This window comes from Stegodyphus dumicola, chromosome 3 (genome assembly GCF_044657685.1).
Source record: "Stegodyphus dumicola isolate Sdum_Otavi_A_Nest chromosome 3, ASM4465768v1".
In the NCBI taxonomy this organism is placed as follows: Eukaryota; Metazoa; Arthropoda; class Arachnida; order Araneae; family Eresidae; genus Stegodyphus; species Stegodyphus dumicola.
Genome location: NC_140770.1, coordinates 126,442,894 through 126,463,546, shown reverse-complemented (window position 1 = coordinate 126,463,546; position 20,653 = coordinate 126,442,894). Strand labels below are relative to the sequence as shown.

General features: G+C 32.2%; 1 protein-coding gene and 1 non-coding gene across 2 annotated transcripts in view; one reads left to right on the top strand and one right to left on the bottom strand.

Moving 5' to 3' along the window:
- Positions 1–20,653, bottom strand: part of LOC118192790 (protein-L-histidine N-pros-methyltransferase) — a 500,898-nt gene that overhangs the window by 15,429 nt on the left and 464,816 nt on the right. The window lies entirely within an intron of this gene.
- Positions 6,574–6,647, top strand: TRNAT-AGU (transfer RNA threonine (anticodon AGU)). Its single transcript has one exon. It is a non-coding gene; the product is annotated as a tRNA-Thr (tRNA).

Sequence of the window (20,653 nt, the reverse complement as noted above, 5' to 3'; positions counted from 1 at the left end):
AGCGTAATGATTTTAGTCTTGTGCCTAAATATGCGACCGAATGCAAAGAATTTTGTAAAATTCTATACAAAAATATCCTTCATTTGGAGAAAAGGGATGCATATTTTGACTGTTGGTGAATCAAAGGTTCATCTAAATGACTGTAATAAAAAATCTAATGTGTAGACCACATGACTTCCTTGTACGGAATATTAAATTATGCGCATTTTTTCTTGCATTTCGTTTAAACTTATTGGATTGAATTAAATCTACTTCGCCGACAGCACATAAACCACAACAGAATAAATGCATTCATTAAAATCCACTCTATTTGTTTACCATAGCGACACTCTGGCGCTAGACTCCCTTAACAGTATTATATTTCGTTCATATTATAAGTCAGAATGCACAAAATCTATAACATTTAAAGAATTATCTAATCGTAGCCACATGTTCTATTTAAATACTATAATAAAGCTAGAACAATGTATGAAGGAAATTAAGCAAGCAAAACAAAAAAGAAACAGTTTTTCACAGACGATTGAGTATTTCTCATTAAATTAATTCAGTTCTCACTTCGCGACAAGGCAAAAATACATAAAAACTCAAAATATCTGTATTAAAAATTACGAAGTAAATGTTAAGCACTTATTTCCTCGAAAAAATTCCAAAAAGAATTAAGCATGATTTAATTCGCAATAATAAATGAAGGCGTTATTTTTGTTGTTGCGAAGCTACGTTTCTCCAGATTGGCTACAAATCCACTACTCTGCTGTTTCAAATGTAAACAAGCAACGGCCGCCATCAAAAATATTATTAGGCTTAGCGGCACTTAAACAACTTTAAAATTGTTGATAATTCTAAAAATATTGCATACAGATTTACTAAAGGCATAAAAACTTTAACCGGAAGATAAAAAGAACATAATTCAATCATTTTTAAAGCAAAACATGTACAATTTAGAAACATATAAGAGTAAAGAAACTGAGATCACTGAACCTGGTAACAGAGTGTATATAAGTATATATAAATATATTTACAATTTTTTGGAGGAAAAGAGTCTTTTATTCTGTCTTTACGTACAGATATCACGCAAAAACATCGTTAATTGCATTCGAAAGCGGTCAAAATGGATATTTTCGTTGAAATATGCTGCCTGAAACTTTTCGCGATTGCAATACTTCCTTTTTACTACGTACAGGGAAGTGAAAAGATAAAAATTAATTATAGTTAAAGTGGAGTGAAAAAGAATTAAAAACTCGATGTCACATTTTCACAAAAAGCCTCAGTAAAGAATTTAAAATTGGTACCGGTTTCACATACAACTGAAAATAAAAGGGAAAAAATTCAAATTATTATCAAATTTTTGTACTGCGAAAATATTTTAACTAATCTTATTAAAAGAACCAGTATCGTCTGTTTTCCATCGAGCGATTAAAGAGTACAATTCTGTCATGTTAAAGTAACCAATAATTTTTTCACAACTGTCCTCAAATTTATTGAGAATGGGGAAAAGAGTATTTAAATTTTTATCATAATTCTGCAAAACCTTTTGACATTTCGTCTGTGAACTACTACAATTTCGGTGGCTAAAGGGATGACTTATTAAACCTAGACCCTGATTCTGAATTACAGAAGAGTATGAAAACTACTGAAACAAAGGCGAAGATAAATGGCGCTGCTAACTGTAAAGAATAAATTTTATATTGGTAAGAAAGGTTTAGATTGTCTATAGAAAGAGTCAACCGATAAAACATTAAACAAATAATTATTTTTATATAAAGTATTAATTAGAATCCAGAAATGCATTCTAAGCTGTGTAAATACTCTTTATAATAACTTTAAAAATGCTTACAAATGTATATGAAAATGGATTTGAAAAGCTTGAATAAAAACTTGCATTAAACATTACAGTAAATATATTGTATTTCCACTTAGATAAGTTTAGACTATTTTTTGCTTCCAGGTGTAATTATATATTCCTTGATATGCTTTTCAAGCTCGCCCATGAATATAAAAAATTAAGCTGTGCTGCTTGAATGAGAAATATACAAAATTATAGAAGAATCAAATAATAATTACTAACTACACATTCAAAATTATAATTAACTAGCCTTATTAAAGGGACATACATAAATCTTTTGACGAATAAAAAATATTTTTCTTTTTCTTCATTACATTGCAAGCTTTTATTTTAAGGTAAAGGAACAAAAAATATTTAAGTAATTGCGATTTTCTTACTTGCTCTGAATGTTCCAAATTTTAATGTTTTATGAAAAGCATGCTCCAATTATTAAAAAGGATAAATCCAAAATAACGCTTTTAAGATGAGAAATAGAAATAAAAAAAATCGAAATTGTGTTCTGATTTAGAAGAGTTTGATTAATTTAAAACTACAAATCTAATACAATTAAAATTACAAATCTAAGGAAATTGCATTTAAATTTAAATGAAATTAAGCTATCCCTTAAATAATACATAATGCTTCCAAAAACATTTCTATATGTTTTCTAATAATAATGCTGCTATAAAATTTTTAGGAGAGATTCATAACCGTTTAAAAAACATTTAAATTAAAAAAAAATTGGTTCATTAAAAATTTTCAGAAACCTGAAAATTTGCTTTCATTAATCTCAATAACCATTAATTATTTCATCAGACTGATAAGTTGAAGTCCACTTTGTGCTGTTTCTCCATCATTTCGTTTGTATTAAAGTTCTTATTATCCTTATCAGTTAACACAAATTATTAACGTTAATAACAATTCTTATGCGAAAAATGAAATTATTTAAGCTTATGCTATAACTAAAACAGGAGAGATATAAATTTAAACTAAAAATATTTTCAATTTATAGCGATATATGTTAATATAAAAGCAGACAATAATAATGATAATCTGAATGGATTGAGAAAAAAAGAACTGTAATTTAAGAGAGAAAGAAATATTTCCAAATGTGACGGATAGATGGCGCTGGCTGCCCAATAAGTCGGCGATAAAGCTCTTTCATCACAAAGACGCAGGGACAACAGCCCTCATCTCTCCCCGTTTCAAATCCCATCAATGAGAAGAAGCAAGGTATGTAAGAAAGGACTGTCTTCCATAAATAATAAACGTCATATCTGGACATTTTTCGTCGCCATTTTTGTTGAGAATGGATCAAGATGGCCGACGTGGTGCGGTGACATGTAAATACAATTACTAGTTTGCTCACTCACGGGTATCATAATAATAATAATTTTTTCCTTATTCGAGTATTTTTAAGGATATACGTCTTTTGTAACGTTAATTTAATGAAAATTTTTGCCAGATAAGTTATGGAGCAATAACAAGCTTTTAATTCAATGGCTTCCATATTTATACTATATTTTAATGAGATAAGTCATGATGTAAATTACAGATCGTCAAAGTCAAAAAATTATAAAGCACTTATCCTTGGATTGATGCGAATAAATCATTCACAAGGAAATTTTTCAACTTCTTTGTATAGTTCATCTACTGCAAGACTGGTAAACTTCTGTTTTACCCCCCTCCCCCCAATAATCAAATACAGATAGCTCGCGATCAAATGGTACTCTCAAATGATGGGTTGGACAGACAGCCTCACTCTGGTCCACCTAACGTATTATGACGTTATCCATAAGCACCTATTTTAATCATATTGAATGGAAATGTTAAAAAAATGTGTGAATGTAAATGTAAATAGAGATGAAACATTTTCCGTTTGGATGATAAAAATAATATTATGAGAGGACGGGAGAGGAAAAACAAAAACCCACTGAAAGAATTTCGATTATACTATCCCACCAGGGACTTTCTTAAAAGTTTTTTAAATTCTAGCTGAGCTCGCAGTTTACCAAACTGCTCTTGGATTCATTCCTGCTAACACAACTCTTTTTTTTATCTCTTAAGGAGATAATCTTTAATAATAAATTTTTAATAATAAAAGTGAACTTATACATTTTCTTTTTATATTCGCTAAAAAAATAGAATACTTTTTTATTAGCGAAGATCTACTACAATAAAATTTTAGAATAAAATACAAATATCGTTTTATAAAACATATATTTATAAAAATAAAGCTGTGACAAAAATATTACACTGTTCAAGATAAGAATATCAAAACGTTAGAATCAATATTTGTTTGAATGCACTTCAACTCTGAGGTTAGCGGAAGCCGTTTTAGCTCTGAAAGTACAATGAACTCTCTTTAAGACGATTTTGGTCTTCTACGGAGACAGTTGCCTCAAAATTAAAAAGTGACTGTCGGTACTGGCGATATGATTTACATAATGTATTTAACTTAATTAATATCATTTAAATCATCGAAGTGGAAATAATTACACTTAATTAATAATGTTAATTTATAAAAACAATAACTAGTTAAAAATGTTGTAAAAAACGTGTCTTGCATTTAACTTTCTGAAATACTTTAAGTAAACAATATTTTAAAATATGAAAAGAAGATATATCCTATTTTTGAAAAACTGAAATCGGAAAATCTAAAAACTTCAGATTACAGTGAGTTTACCGTAAAAATTTTCATAAAACTGAAAAAAAAAAAAAAAAAAAAAAAAAAAACTTTTACAAAAAAAAATTTAAAAATGAAAAACATCATAAAATTTTTGAAAAAAAACAATCCTTCTGTATTAATTATTAACATGCAACATTAAAAGCGTAGCGTTTCTCATTAAAAGCACTACGAAGTTGCAAACTTCATAAAATTTACCAGTTGGATATCTTGTAGGATGTAGGATAAACTTTTATATTTATATCAATTAAATGCGTAAGTAAAATATGAAATAATATTTAAATTATAAAGAACTGGGTTTATTGCTTTTAAATCATTCACTTTCCTAATCAAGAACATACTTATTAAATTTGAAAGGCAAAGGTTTCGTACGTTGCCCAGTAGCAACACTCACAGAGCGGCTATGCATGAGGGCGTGTGGAAGCTATAGAGAGATCTTAGGCTTGGCACAATAGCAGCATTTACAAGGTGCGGACTAAATGCTATTCTAGATTCTTTTCATTCTTCGTTCGCCAGTTTTGAAGGCATAATAATGTATGCAAGTTTCATTTGGGCAGAACACGACTTTATATGCTAACGGAAAATAATAACCTCCTCCAAAAAACATTACCTAAGCTTTATAGTGTAAATTTTGTTAAAAAAATTTCATACATTATTAAAGCATTTAATCATCAATATCTGCCAACTTGATTTTTCTCTTTCATTTAAATTTTGCCTTCCTTAAAACAAACAATTTGAATTTCATGAAATAAATCATCTAAATCATTCTTACCAAACATCCATCGGTATTATTTTCTGCCAAATATTTTTGAAAGGTACCAGCACTATCTTAACTTAATCCTGTTTCTGCATTTGATATTTTTAATTTTTGTTTTAAAGACGTCTTACTTTAAGGTTTAATCTTCATCTTACTTTAAGTTTTACAAAATATAAAATCGATAATATAACAAATTCCAAATTTCAAATTTGGGCTTCCTGATGCCCATATTCGTCTGGAGAAGTTCAATATTAAAAATTTTATGGCTCTAGGTATCGTTGTTTTATCATAATGTGAGAAACATACATAAATTTATGCAGATTCTTCATTGTTTAATTTCTTTAAATATAATACAGGCGATAATATTTGGTGGCAACAATTTGACAAATGAAACAACACAAAATGCCAAAATGAAATTAATAGCCCTTCTGGGCAAATTGCAATAATAAGCAATAAAAATTTTAAACTAAAAGCCTTATTATTATTATTATTATTATTATTATTATTATTATTATTATTATTATTATTATTATTATTATTATTTTTACAATGAAGCAAGAATCATCAAATCCCATTTCTTCATGATCAGGAAAAACTCATCTTCCCTGGAATCATGCAAGTTTTCAACAATCATTATCGTCATAAAATGAGGTATCTTGCAGTTTCTGTTCTTGTCTTTTACATCTGACAAGATATTTGCTTTATATACGCAAAGCTATGTCCAATATCATTTATATTGATTCGTTTTCTGGGAAACTTTACGTCCAGTCTTGGAAAAACGATTATAACTGCCTTATTTTATGCAAAAATTGCATAAAAATATCACATTATTTTACTAGATAAATACGACCAGAATAAAAACGGTTGTGTTTTAAATGCAACATATGGAACTAATTCTGTATAAGTTTCAGTTCACTATATAAATTTCATTTCATCTAGTCTTTTCATCGCACACATGTGTGCGATGAAAAGACAAGCTTACAGGAATATTATTGTATCCCTCATCGGATCAAATTAAAATATATTTAAAACAAGTCATTTTGGATAATGAACACACAAAGGTCATTTTCTGTAAAATTACATTAGAAAAAGTCTATATTTAAAAAAAAAAGCAAAATTAAATTTCTTTAATTGTAAATGATACCATAAATATACTTACTTTTAAAAAACTCGAACTGCGGTTATTTAAGAAATTCTCCACATTTATTAAATCACTTTTCATGCGAAAAAAATATTCTGGGCATGATTATTGTTTGTTTGGAGGAAAAAATATAACTTTATAAGGTATTTCTCCCACTTTCCTAGCGTGCCTTCGTGGTGTAGTGGTTCTGCACGCTGGGCCAGTATTCCAGAGGTCCGTGGTTCGATTCCCGGCGAAGGCGTTTGCTAATTTTTCAATTATCCTGCTTCCAAAAATTACCTAATGACTCCACAGTGGCGCCCGAACTAAAAGGGTGTTGGATGAGGTTTCTTCACACCCAAGATTTGGCGATTGGGTCCCCTGAAAACCCCAGTCGCCCTTTAAAAAGGGAAGTATATAAGGTATTTCTCCCACTTTCCCAGCGTGCCTTCGTGGTGTAGCGATTCTGCACGCTGGGCCGGTATTCCAGAGATCCGTGGTTCGATTCCCGGCGAAGGCGTTTGCTAATTTTTCAATACTCCTGCTTCCAAAAATTATCTAATGACTCTACAATTTTAAATGTATATGGAAATTTCAATGCTCTAGTAACTAATTTTGGTGTACTTCTCCTAAAGTGATCATCCTCAGTAACCAAGTGCCCCGAGTTTTCAATAAGAAATTTACAACAACTTCAAACCTTCATAAAATGCCAATTAACATACAGTAAAACCTGATCTGTATGGACTTTTCTCGTTAGTATTATATAATCTTGATCCCCCAATGTCTTCAAACCTAATTTATTGCATCTAAAATTTATTTTTTTTCTATTTATTTTCATTAAAAGTTTTTGTCTGATTTCAATCACGTTTTTTAGATTACTCTGCAGATGCTAGGGATGGATTAAAAGAATATGTAATTCATTTACATACATTAACATTTTACTGTACTTGAAGGTCTTTTAGTTCTACAATGATTCCAGAATTTGTGCCAAATTTTAGCTGATGCTAACCCACGCATTTAAAGTACTTACAAAACTTACAATTTATTGTGGATATTAGTCTGCCAGGTCTCGTTTTTTCCCATCTTGCCAAACTTCTGATACATGTTTGTGGGATTCTGCGCAACAGTTCACTGTCCGCCGAAAACGTCAAAACAAAGCAAAGCAAAAACATAGTGGGAGAACCGAAAGTAAGGAATAAACATCGCAGTTCTAAAACATCATTAAAAAAAAAAAAAAAAAAAAAAAAAAAAAAAAGACGGTCGCAAAAAATATTGCCGTAATATATAATACACCTAGAAATCACCGCATGACGATAACGTCGCAAACATATAACAACATAGTATGCTTTCAAGATTTAAAAGTTGTAAATGTATACTCGCATAATCGTCTGCGAGCGCAAGAAGGAATGAGAATTTTCTTTACCTCTGTATTTCATATTTTTGAAGTAACTAACACTTTTTTTGTTAAAAAAGAGATTAATTAAATAATGACTTTTAATAGGTAACTACATAAGCTTAAAATTGTATTAAATTCTAGGTGTAGCATTAATTTTCTGAAACTGAAAATGCACTACTCATTTGCAGTTTTTGGATGCTTAAGTTGCCTTCTTGAGGTTTCTGAAAAAAAATATTAATTAATTCAAAAATATGGAATATACGTGTAAAAAATGTTTCTTAACTCTTCTTGTGCTTACACATCATCATGCGAATGTATATTTGCAACTTTTAAACCTGAAAATACATGTTTGCAATGTTATCGTCATGCAATGATTTGTAGGAGCTTTACTTTTTACCACGATATTTTTGACGATGATATTTTAAAACTGCGATGTTTTTGAATTGCTTTATTTTCGACGATGATATTTCATACCACGAAGTTTTTCTCCTTGCTTTCTTTTCTTCCAGATTGTTTTGTACGAAGATGTTTTCGACTGCGTTGTTTTCTTTTCGACGTTTTCGACTGCGATGATCTTCGCCTGTAATACAGCAGTCTTGCTAACATTTTACTGAATAGTTATTTTTTTCCACATTTTACAGAAAGATTGTCCCGCGTTTTAGAGTTTTTTAATTTTTTTTTTAGAATTAATTTTGAAGTGTCAATTTGATAATCACCAGCGCTTACTTAACATCTGTTTTTGATAATTACCAGCACTGACTTACCATCTGTTTTAAAGGTCTAAAATCCCGTATTTTTAAACATAGTTTGGCGATCATGTGCAAAAATCATACGCTAATATTCCTTTTATTAATTTGCATATTTAGGCAATAAATATAAATCTCTAAATATTGAAATTCCAAAGTTAATTTGTTATGAACTAATATTTATATTTGGAATATTTTGATCCTAAAATTAATTTTAACGAAAATATGTTTTATAAAATAAAATTTGCAGTTATTTTATAAGTTTATGTTGCCATAGGTAAAAAAATTTTGAATGAATATATTTTCATATCGGTCTTAACATTTTAAAATAATAGAAGAAGTTTAATACATACGGCAAGAGCTGTCATGTTAAGCTCTTTTCCTTTCTCAGACTAAGAATATGAAAAATTCAATTCGGCATCTTGAGCAGGATGAAGACAAGCGATGAAGATTTAAATCATGCTGCACACTACGCAGCAATGTTTCGTTTTTATACACGGTGGATTTAAAGAAATAAACCCCTGCTTCATCTGCCACGAAGTATGGATGATGCCCCATTAAATATCTTGCTTTGAAATTATGAGAAAACATTGACCTATAGTGCAAAGATACAGAATCTTTCATCTGAATGTAAAAGTACTATTTACCGTTGATTGGAGAGCCGATGATCTGGCGAATGTATTTCAGCCTGGACCACCAAATCGGTGAGGTTACTTTAGTTTGATATTAGGGATGGGGGGAGTAAATAACTCTTTCACAAGTCATTTAAAAATAGAACTGAGACTGATATGTGCAATGCTATTATAATACTGTGGGTCATAGTCTTAAACGTTTTTACTACGGGATTGTTCTTTTTTAGGCAACATTTATATACAGGATCTTTCATGAATGCAGCAGGTTCCGATGACAATTTGTCAAATAGAGAAATGCTAGGAATGAAATTCATAATATTTGCTACACTTGCGGGTATTAACATTTTACATGCCGCCCAGACGGGATAGTGGTTAGTGACAATGACTACCGTACCGAAGAGCCCGAGTTTCGAAGAAGGCATGGATGTTTATAAATGTATAGGGTCTGTGTGGCATGGAGGCAATAAAAATATACCAAGAGCCGAAATTCCTCTTGAGTAGTTTGGCGGCAAGGAAAGAGAGGCAGAAGACCTCGAACTTGCCCCCCTTTCAAAATTGGGACTGAACTGGCCGTACTGTCATTCATATGGTACTCAAGGCTCACGCCAACGACAGACGTAGTCTTACACTCCTGGCCACGATAAAACTCGCGGTCCTGTTCCAATTAGATCAGACAAGTTGGATTAGACACAACCGCAACATTTTACATTAGAGAATTTTATACATTAATGATATATGTCACATATTACATGCGACACCCATAATACTGTATATTATATTACAATTTGTTAACTGGCATGATACATAAAACTGCTTTATATAGTACATATAAATATAGTTGCTAATTTGACAGCAAGACACGGGCACGAGGATTTTATCTTGGAGTCAATGGTAGTCACCTTCGATTGTGGCTTTATTAAATATATTATTTTATGTGAGGTGCTTTTCGCATATTTTACCAAATAATGTTTGCGAGGAGTTAGCCTAATTATCATTTGCTGGAGAAACTTGTAAAATGGCAACTGTGTTTTGCGAGTGCAGAAAATTTAAGAAGACAAGAGAGAAACTGTTTGTATGTTAAAATTTGTCTCGAATACGCTATGGATGACATAAATTTGGGCCGATGGTTGCTGCCGTATTCCTTATTTTAATTAAGTTTCTTCTGTGCTTTTTACTTCCTTGTACGAAGTAACGGAAGTATTTTAATCGCGAAAAATTTCGGATATCATATTTAAACGAAAATATTAATTACAACCCCTCTCGAAATCATTTGAACGATGTTTTTGCGTGGCATCTGTACATACGGACAACATAAAGGATTGCTTTTCACAAAAAGGATCATAAAAGGATTTAAAATGGATTCAGAAGAGATATTTTCCTTGACGTCTGCACGTATGTATGCATGTATCTCGCACAACTCAAGAATGAGCAGCCGTACAACGTTGAAATTTTGTACATGGGACTGCTATAACATGTAGTTGTGAATCTCCCTTTTTCGTTGCAATCGGCTGCACCAATCTTAAATACCTATATTTATCTATATCTATATCTACATCTATCTATCTATCTATATATTATATATATTGCATATATATGTACATATATATGTAAGAAAAATAAAGAATATGTGAAAGATTAAATTAGCAACGTAAATTTTTCCTTCTCAATTCTAAAAATAGTAACATCTCACTGCACTGCGTCATTTCTGGATTAATCCATGTCATATGACTCTTACATAATTCTGGTCTTGTAAATGGAACTAAACCTCAAGCAGCGAATAGTAATTTTAAAGCAATATTAATTATCCAATCAGAATGCACTGAGAACCAAAACTAACTCAGTCTGAAGTAAGATTTCACCCTGAATATAACGCACTTACTTTCAACGCTTTGGCCTAGCTGGGCTGCTGTCTGTCTGCTGCTTTCTTCTTGCGGCAAAGTTATCTAAAATATAAACTTTTTGAAATAGGCACAGTTAATGTGCCAACTTGATTGTGGCCACAACATGTTTGCTGAAATAAAACAATGAAGATTTGATCTGCCTTCGCCTCCAATTTCCTATTCGTTATGGATCAGCATTTCTACGCCATCAAAATTTCTACTAGGCATTACTTCTAAGTTTGTTTTTATCACATACACACACACACACACACACACACATATATATATATATATATATATTCCCACACTGTTACCTGCCTCGGTCAGCTTAACATTTTTATTCTTATATGTTGGTAAATTGTGTATTTATTGCTTTAAAAGTGATTGAATTATGTGGATTTTATGCCTTTAGTTAATCTGCATACAATAGTTGTAGAATTATAAAAAATTTAAAAGTTCAAATGGCGGTTTAAAAGTCAGTTTCTGCACGTTTCAATGTCTTTTTGTCGAGTGGGATCAAAAGTAAACTTTCAGTTTTGTACAAAATGTGTACAATTTAATAGGCCATACAAGGAAGTTATATGGTGTCCACATCAGATTTTTTTTCTTTTTACGAAGCAGAGTTTATTTGTTATGGGGGACAAAGCTCCTTTGCTATTGGGCATTTTAAAAGCTAATGGAGACCGTCTCTGAATTCACCACAGACTGATAGTCGCCTTAGCAGGATCCCCCTCCGAGTTTTAGAAGGGTACTTTAAGGGGAAGGAAAAAATATTGTCTTATATTCGGGCTTTAATTATTAAAATTTAAAGGTGAAAGGAAAACGTTAGTGGCAAATACTTTACCTGTCAGTGAACGTTTAAACAATACCAAGCGAAAGTATTCGAGAAAGGGAATTACTTTCTGTCGCTAAACATCCTCTTGGATATCTAAATTGTCCTCGCATAGCGTTAATAGATCCGTTAGGTTTAAATTCCAGAACCTCTCTTTCAAGTACCTCCTTCCACTCCCTCTCTCTCAAGTGTAAAAAATATCATTCTCCCAAAACCATCCTGCATTGTGAAAGGCGTGCGCTAGCGAGCCAGCCACTCAGACAGCAACCTCTTCCGTTCACTTCTCACGTCGCGTGAGCGAGAGAAGATGGTCGGTGTCTCAGGATATATTATGCAAAAGAGTCTTGATCAAGGCATCCCGTTTCGTGCAATCTTCTTCTCTCCGCCTGTGTGTGTGTACCATTCTCTGTTGGCTAGTAGTACCTTCGAAAATTAAGAACGCGAAACACATCTTCCTTTCTCCCAATTCTCCTTCCTTTATTTCCGCGTGGTATTCCATCTATATATTTGGATGGAAGAATTTTCTGTTTTTCTGTAACTTTTCGTAGATGCTCGAAAAGACAAAGAGTTTCCATTTCTCTTATATTACATGATTTCGCTGAAAAGTATTGGAATATGAGCTTTGCGCATAAAATAGTTTTTTCCCCTCTCACATTTTCAACCTGGGCTCATGTTGTGCAAAGTGTTTTTTTTTTTAATACTTATATATAAGAAATACACGATTTTTCTTTATCTTCTCAAATGGTAAATCATTCTTCTCAAATGAATGATTGCTATATATGCATAATGTTCAAAATACTGGGCATCAAACTTTGTCAAGAAGCATTTAGTTTGTTCTAACATTTGCTGATTTGTTAATTTAAACGCTATGTATCAGAGGCTTGAGAATCAGATGTATTCATTCAGAACCTTAAGAAGACAACTCTTTAATCCATCGAATCTACTTTTATGAAATAAGAGACAAAATTATGAGAAGTTATACGATAATTCTGACACCTAAGGTGGAAATCAAGATCTGACAGTCAATACAGCAAGCCACCATACTCAGTACAGCACTCGGACATACAGTTGCGCCAGGTTGCGAACCCAAGAGAAGGCATAGGTGCTTTTAAATGTATCAAGTATTTGCAGCAGAGGCATTTACAAATTCTCGAATCGAAAATATCATCGACAGGTTGGCGGCAGAAGTCAGTGTCAGCCTTAGATTCCTTCTCCGATCAAAATTAGAATAGGGTTGAACAAAGTCGTCCTAAGAACGTACTCAAGGCTTTCAACAACGACAAGTTTTCTTTTCTCCTCGATCATGATGAATTCGCGGATAACCAAAGCAACACAAATGCAGTAAATCTTATCGAAGATCCATAAAAACCATAAAAGTGACCGGAATTCCGAATTTTTTACAACATATCAATGGTACTTAACATAATCCTTTAAGAAGACCACCTCCACAAAAAATCAAAATCATCAGGAACCACAGACAGTAAGTAGTCTCTAAACAAAATACTATATTTGCTCCTGAAACATTTCCGTATATTTAAAAAATTGGCAAAATTCAGTACTGGCATCAGTTTTTGGCCTCTAGTTTCCAAAAATGGTTTAGCTGGCAGAATAGCTGTAATTATTTTGGCTTAGTTGGCAGAATAGAAGTAATTATTTGTTCTGCAAGCTGAATGGTTAGTTGCATGCATTTTATTGAATATTTCTCATATTTTATGCAAGTACTACCTAGTCCTCGACGAAGACTCGCTCTATTTAGCTAGACAGTTCTTAAATCTTTTGTAGTTATGAATTATAATTATTTTCAATTAAAAAATGTTACGTACATATTTACGAAAAATGTGATAATTTATCTTTCAACAACAAATATCACAAGAAACTGAATCAGAAAAATAAAGCACCATTTGCAGAATAGAAACAAAGCAAAGCGTCGGAGGGTGAGAATCTTGTGGATATTCCCGATAAGTCAAGACGTGGAACTGGCCCACTTCCGACTATTGACAGATCATGACTGTTTACAAAAACGTCTCCATCGTATTTATGTCCATCCATATTGTATCCATACCACATCTTTGTAATCTGATGGATGATGAAGTCAATTGTGGGGCACTTCATGGTGATTTTAAGGCAGTCATATACTGGTGGATTCAGAGGAAGGATATTGGTGAGTTAGGGGTAATGACTTCGGTGATTTACTTACGGTATTTCATTACTAATGTCTGTTATTCTTAATATTCTAGATTTTCTAATTTATTTTTCCACTTTGATAATGAAAATTACTCTGCCAATAGGAGATCAAAAGTGCTTTTCATTAAATCACTGTGAAGTACTGTCGCAGATGACAATTCATCAGTGGGCATAACAAGGCTTTCAAGCAAGTAATAGGTATAAAAGCAATTACGCCAGGCCTTATATGTGAAAATATGGTTACATATACTGAAATTGTTTTCGCGTCTTATACTGAAATTGTTTTTTAAATCATGAAGTATTATTACGTGAATTTTCGATCTCAGAAAAAGACACATGTCTTCATGTTGTCCATTTATCGTACAAACAAAATGATATTCGTATTTTATTTTTATTTCACATATATGAAATGACGTTTTTTTGTCACTTTTATCCAACTTTGAAGTTACAAAAAATGTTGAAAATGATGCACTTTTGAGATTGGGGTCAGCATCCGAAAGCTGATCGGGGGAAGCTCCTTGTAAGGATTTCCATTGTACAACAGATGGATATACTGTACCCATGCCCTTCTTCGTCCTCTTCTTAAAAAAAGGAAAATGCTCTGAACTTTTACAATAAAGTTTACGAGATATCTCAACTCTGTCTGAGAGTTTTTTATGACCCAGCTACTGTTAAGTGTTAAAAAGTCTACCATTGAACATCTGGTTAACCTAAAAAAATAAAAAAAATATGCAAGAAACGAAAGCTTCAACCCCTCAAAATCCTTTACGTCTTTTTTTCTTGAAGAATTTTTTATAAATGGTTGGAGGGGGCACGTGGAGTAGAAAAAGGTTACTATAAGGATTGGGGTCTGAGGCTTTTTGTAATATTATTTTCTTGTCCTTATTCCATACCTTCGTAACTCACGTCTGCCACGCGCCACGTCCTATTTTAGGCCCTCTTGGGCCCCATCAAAAGCAGTGCCCCCACGGAGGAAGATATGCATAGCTCTTCGTTTTTTCGATGTATGTTTAACATCTCTTTTTTTCTTTTCTTTTCTTTTTTTCATTTTACTTGTGGCTTTCACATTGATTGCTCTCTGTGGAGAATTAAGGACGTTGAGCTCTTTTACGGCGTGTCACGTGATATGCGGTGCTACAGAGACACATAATTATGACACTGTTTGGTACCATGCTTCATATAACTCCCAAACATCTTGATGCATGAATCGTATATCACCTTAAAAAGCTTTTCTAATACAGAAATGATCTAAAATTTTGGTTTGATTTCTGTTGCATCTAGACTAGTTAATTAACACTAGACTTGAGTAACTTTAGTTTTAGTTATAGAAATTTTTTGTTTGAGCGTAAATTTGTGATGTACATAAGGAACGTAAAATTTTTAAGAATTTTAGATTTAACTACTGATTTTGAAATTGCTTAACGTTTTTCACTTATGAGCTTTACATGCTGTTACGATTCATGTTGAGTTTCCCTCTATAATTTTGATACTTCAGTTCTAATTAGTAGCATTATGTCTAGCTGCTTGTTTTAATAGCGTCAGGAAACTAATGTTTGTAACTGTGTTACTTTAGGCTTTCTTATCCAAATAATTTGGATGTAGTAGTCTAAAAAAAAAAAAACACGAAACTTCTGCCTAATCCCATATAATGATTGCATCGTTAATAAAACAAGCCTGCAACGAAACACATTTTTGAAAACTATTCCTAATGTGACGAGAATAAGTCGGATGCTGAATTTAAAACTTAAAAAACTAAAAATTTTAATTTAAAAATTAAAAAGCATTCAGAATTAAAAGATAATTGTTAAACTGATGTTCACGATTCGAAGACATACAAAATTCGCCTGTGTGCAGTTATTTGAGGACGGTATTGACCATATGAACCTACTGCAGCATAAAGAGCGCAAATTAGGCGAAAGTGAGAAAATCTTAAAAGAAAACATGGTGTTGCGTTGATTCTTTGATCAAACGTTAAGTTTTAAGACTGAATATGGTCGTAATTATATGAAAAAGATACCATTTAAACAAAGGCAGAAATGAAGAGTTATAGGCGAACTCGATGCGAATTAAACATAATTGGACACACCTAGAAACATGACTGTATGTACATTCTCCTAAGTGCAATCCGAAGAATTTTAAGCACGAAAACAGCAAATCATCTTGTTGGTTACATTGCCCGAAGATAAGTGCAGCATCTAAAGACGTCAACCTTTATTGATGGTAGAAGGACATCGTTACACAACAATAAGTTGGTTTGAGTTGGTTTGAGACAGTTGGTATAAGATCTTTCAGCAGACACGACACTGGTATTCAAATAAGCAGATCTGTTGCTCACTTAAGACTCGAAGATCTTGGTGCAAGAAGTATAATGCGTAGTTTCCGCTCTCTGCATCTTTTAGAACATAAAAATTAAGAGGGTGTCGCTTTTATCGTTAATTAAGACAGGTATCCCATCCTCAGGTAAGACTAGTTACCTGAGGATAGTTACCTGAGCTAGTTACCTAGAAATTATTCAAGTAACTGTGGTTTCCGAGAGGTCCCAAGTCAATTGTCTCATGATTGTTCGTGATAAGAATGACCGAAAAGAAAAGGCGTTTTTAGAAGCTGTGGGATTACCTTGACCACTATGACGAGTAACTGGTTTCATGCTTAAAAAGCAATTCTCCATATGATGCCTTGAGAAACATACAATCGTATGAAAATAATGAACTCCATTTAACGACATCGACTCTATATATCGATCACACATCAGCTGATTCTAATATTTTTCAGATATAAGCAGTGGCCCTGCGGAGCATTAGACCAAACTTAAATTTCTGCCCTATATTTCGCAAACGGATGATGGTATAAACATTTGTGACTCGTTAACGCTAAAAGTAATTACGAAAATCAGAGAATGAAAAATATACAAAAAATGTTAAATATATCAAAAGAAGTGGTAAGTTTAAAGGCAAAAGCGATTTAACTTAAAACTTGAATTAAAGGCTCTGACGTATTTCAGCTGTAATATATTCAAAATTTTTAAGGCACGTTCAGTAAATTATACGAAAAACAACTTTTATTGATACACTTTTAATACGATTTCGTATTTTTCAGTAAAAGTTTGCGCAGTTATTTTGAAACGAAAAGCAGGTACACAAAATATCCATAATTTTGACAGACTTCATGTCCTATCCTAAGTCAAAATGCAGCATCTTCTACAGTTGGAATCGAAGTTTTTCAAAGAAATATTTCAATCCCAGAAATAGTTATGAAATACAAGAAATTTACAACACACGGGTTTAGCAAATATCACTAAATTGGTTAATTATTAATATAATATTATCTTTTACACTAAAATCTGTTCTTCCCGCATATCAAACCTAAATTACCATTAACTGGAATTTAACAATTTTTGTAAATATTATAAGCAAATTTTCTAGCTTACCCATTTTCAATCATAAATTCGTCCAATACGTACAATAAGACATAAATTATCAGAAAAGGGGCAGAATAAGTTCAGATATGTGGACTCACTATTAACTGGCCTTCACAGAGACAGTCCTTAAGCCGGATAAATGGAAAGCCAGTTAATGAAGAAAATAGTACTTATACATTGAAATCAGATTTAAAATGTGCTACTGTGGTAAAATTATATTGGAAATGATACATTTAAAAAATACGCGGGGAGTGCGAGGTTTTTTCCAAACCTGTTATGACATCAAAATCCCACACGACTTTTATTTCATTTTCTTTCATCATTTGCAAATAGATTCCTTTTAATGAATAAACGATATTACCTCTGGCAATTTCCTAAAATAAGAAACATCACAGAGAAAACACATACATTCAATTTTGTTTCGCAATGGAATTTCCTCTATTGAATAATAAAAAAAAAGACATTTTGTGTGGTATAAGATGCTTAAAGAATACATGGAATGAACTGAAGATGAATGATGCTCTAGTAGATCATCCGCTAAAATTAATGTCCAACACGTTGATTAAACCAGAGGTATGTCATTTTTGAGATTGCTGTCTTACAATTAGGAATGTTATTGAAGAAGTTCCTGCCAAAACATTTTTAAAAGATCACTTAGGCTCCTGATAAGTGGTTCTCGATCCAAAAAAGCTGAACAATTTCCAAAAATAACAAGTGTTCAAGTAATTTAAAATCTCAAAGCAAGTCCCTTTTAAAACCAGTTTTGCACTGATGAAACTAAGATCTACGTTTTTGTTACAGAAACGGTTCAACAATAAAATGAAAGGCTCCCCAAGGGTTAAGCAAGACCGAAAAAATTGCCTTACAATCAGTCAAAAGTATAGGTAATGTTGACTGTGTAGAGTAATTAGCTTATATCGATGAAGGAACGAGAAAAATGTGCAAAGCTCTCGGGATTCGAATTCCGGACTTTCCGAATGAGCGTCGAGGGTGCTTCCAGTTACACAACGAAGGCATGGGAGAAGGAGCGAGAAATACATTATAAACTCCTTCACTGAGTATCAAAAACTACTATATGTCAATGATTAAAAAAACATTAGTACAAGTGCATTGAATTCGATGGAGATTGCTTTGAAATGGATGTAATAAATATTGACCAATAACTTAAAATTAGGTAAAAAGAAAAAATTAGATTGATGAAGATCTGGAAACTAACGTTACGTTTTGCCAAATATAAAGTTTTATACTGGCGCGTTTCTTTTAAAATTTGATCAATAGATTGAAATTTTATGTTTTATAGAATCATTCTCATTCATAATGTTTTCGGTAATATGTTCAAATACAATTATAAATGGACAGCAGTATATCCAAAATATGTAGTTTTATTAAAATTTGGTAAGAAGTGTATTCGTTAACAACTGCATTTTATCCCTTTCTTTAAAAATGTCTTTTTACAGTAAAGACATTTAAACCGATTATTAGCTTTAACGAACAAACACACATAAAATGCATTTAGTTATTTTTTCACGTGAGTAGCATCGGATTCAGACAGTCACTGAACTATGCATTCGTCTCAGAATCTCATTTGAAGTAAGAGGAAAACATATTAAATTTCAGTCAGAAACACACAATAAACGCTAAATCTAATCAGCTGAGTTTTCAAAAGGATTCAGATTCCTTTCATTCTTCAGAATATTTTGCCTATTTTTGACCATATGCCTATCGGCTGACGCATTTTTGAGACGATTTAATTTTATTATTTTAAGAAGAATAAACGCCTTACGTGAATAAACCAAAATGATCTTAAGAAATAGTTAAAAATTTTAGTTTTGCATTAAAGTTCAAACTCTTTGATATAATAATCCTTTAACGAGCACAACGAATTGTTTTAAACTTTTAAACATTACTAAACAAAGGATGCGAAACAGCTACAGTTTAATTTATTTAGCTTCTTTCAGAAATATTCGAATTAAAATAAATAAATAAATATACATATATTTATACAAGATCTTGTTGACTGGTGGATAAAGTATCGTTGAAATATGTATTATATGAAGTGTATTGAAAGTGCTTTTACTAAATTCAAATATTCAAAACGATTTTGTACATGCATTTTTACTGTATAAGCATATTACTTCACGTACCCTGAAAAGGCATCGCTTAACACATTAACATTTTCGAGATACTTCTCTAAGGCCAATGTCTGATGCAGCTTTATGATAGTAACAAGATTTGGGCTTTCTCGACCCTAATATTAGTTGGTAAGTCGATTTTGCCCTGCTTCCATCATTATTCAGTGAGCAAACACCCCACATGGAGAAAAACATTAATTAATATATTGATGAACATTACGGCATTCATTAAGACATTTGTTGAAAAACATATACTTTTATTCCCTCAAATTGAACAAATGGAATTAGAAGACACTGAAATGTGGGTCTTATTTTAACAAGGAGGAGTTCCGCCGCACTTTGCTAAGCATGTGCCAGAAGAGGTGAACTGTCATTCTTCTGGATGGAGAACTAGCAGAAATGGGCCCATTCAATGACTCGAAAGAAATCATAATTTTACTCCCTTAGAATTTTCTCTCTGCACTTCTGTCAACAATGATGTTCCGGTGGATAATCTTGACCATCTGAAAGACAGAACCACACAAGCAAGAAGAATTGCACCAGATATTCTTGCACAGAGTATGGGCAGGAAATGAATATCATTTTGACGTCTATCGTGCCGTTTACAAAGCCCACATTGAAACTTACTAAATTATATCGAGATCGATCTGAGCGACAGAATTAATAAAAATCATTTTCAGTTCCTTTCGCATATCACATTTTTCATGAAGATCTGAAATCCTACCATTTATTGTTGGATATCTGTCTCTGAATGCAGCTCAAAATATTCCGGCCTCACACATATAAAAAATTGCTTGGAAATAAATTACTCTTGCAGGTATGCATTGACAACACAAAATGAATAAATTTTACAGTTTCCGTAGCGAAATCGGATGTGTTCTTTTTTGACTATTCCCTGAATAAAGTGATATGTTATTTGTTCTTAAATGCTTAAAAACTGAGCATCGTTTCATGATTAAATTTTTTACTTTCTTTATTGATGAGCTTAGAACCGCTTTTTAAGCAGTAAATCAGTTAATAGACAATTCGGCAAGAGTGGCAAAATCAA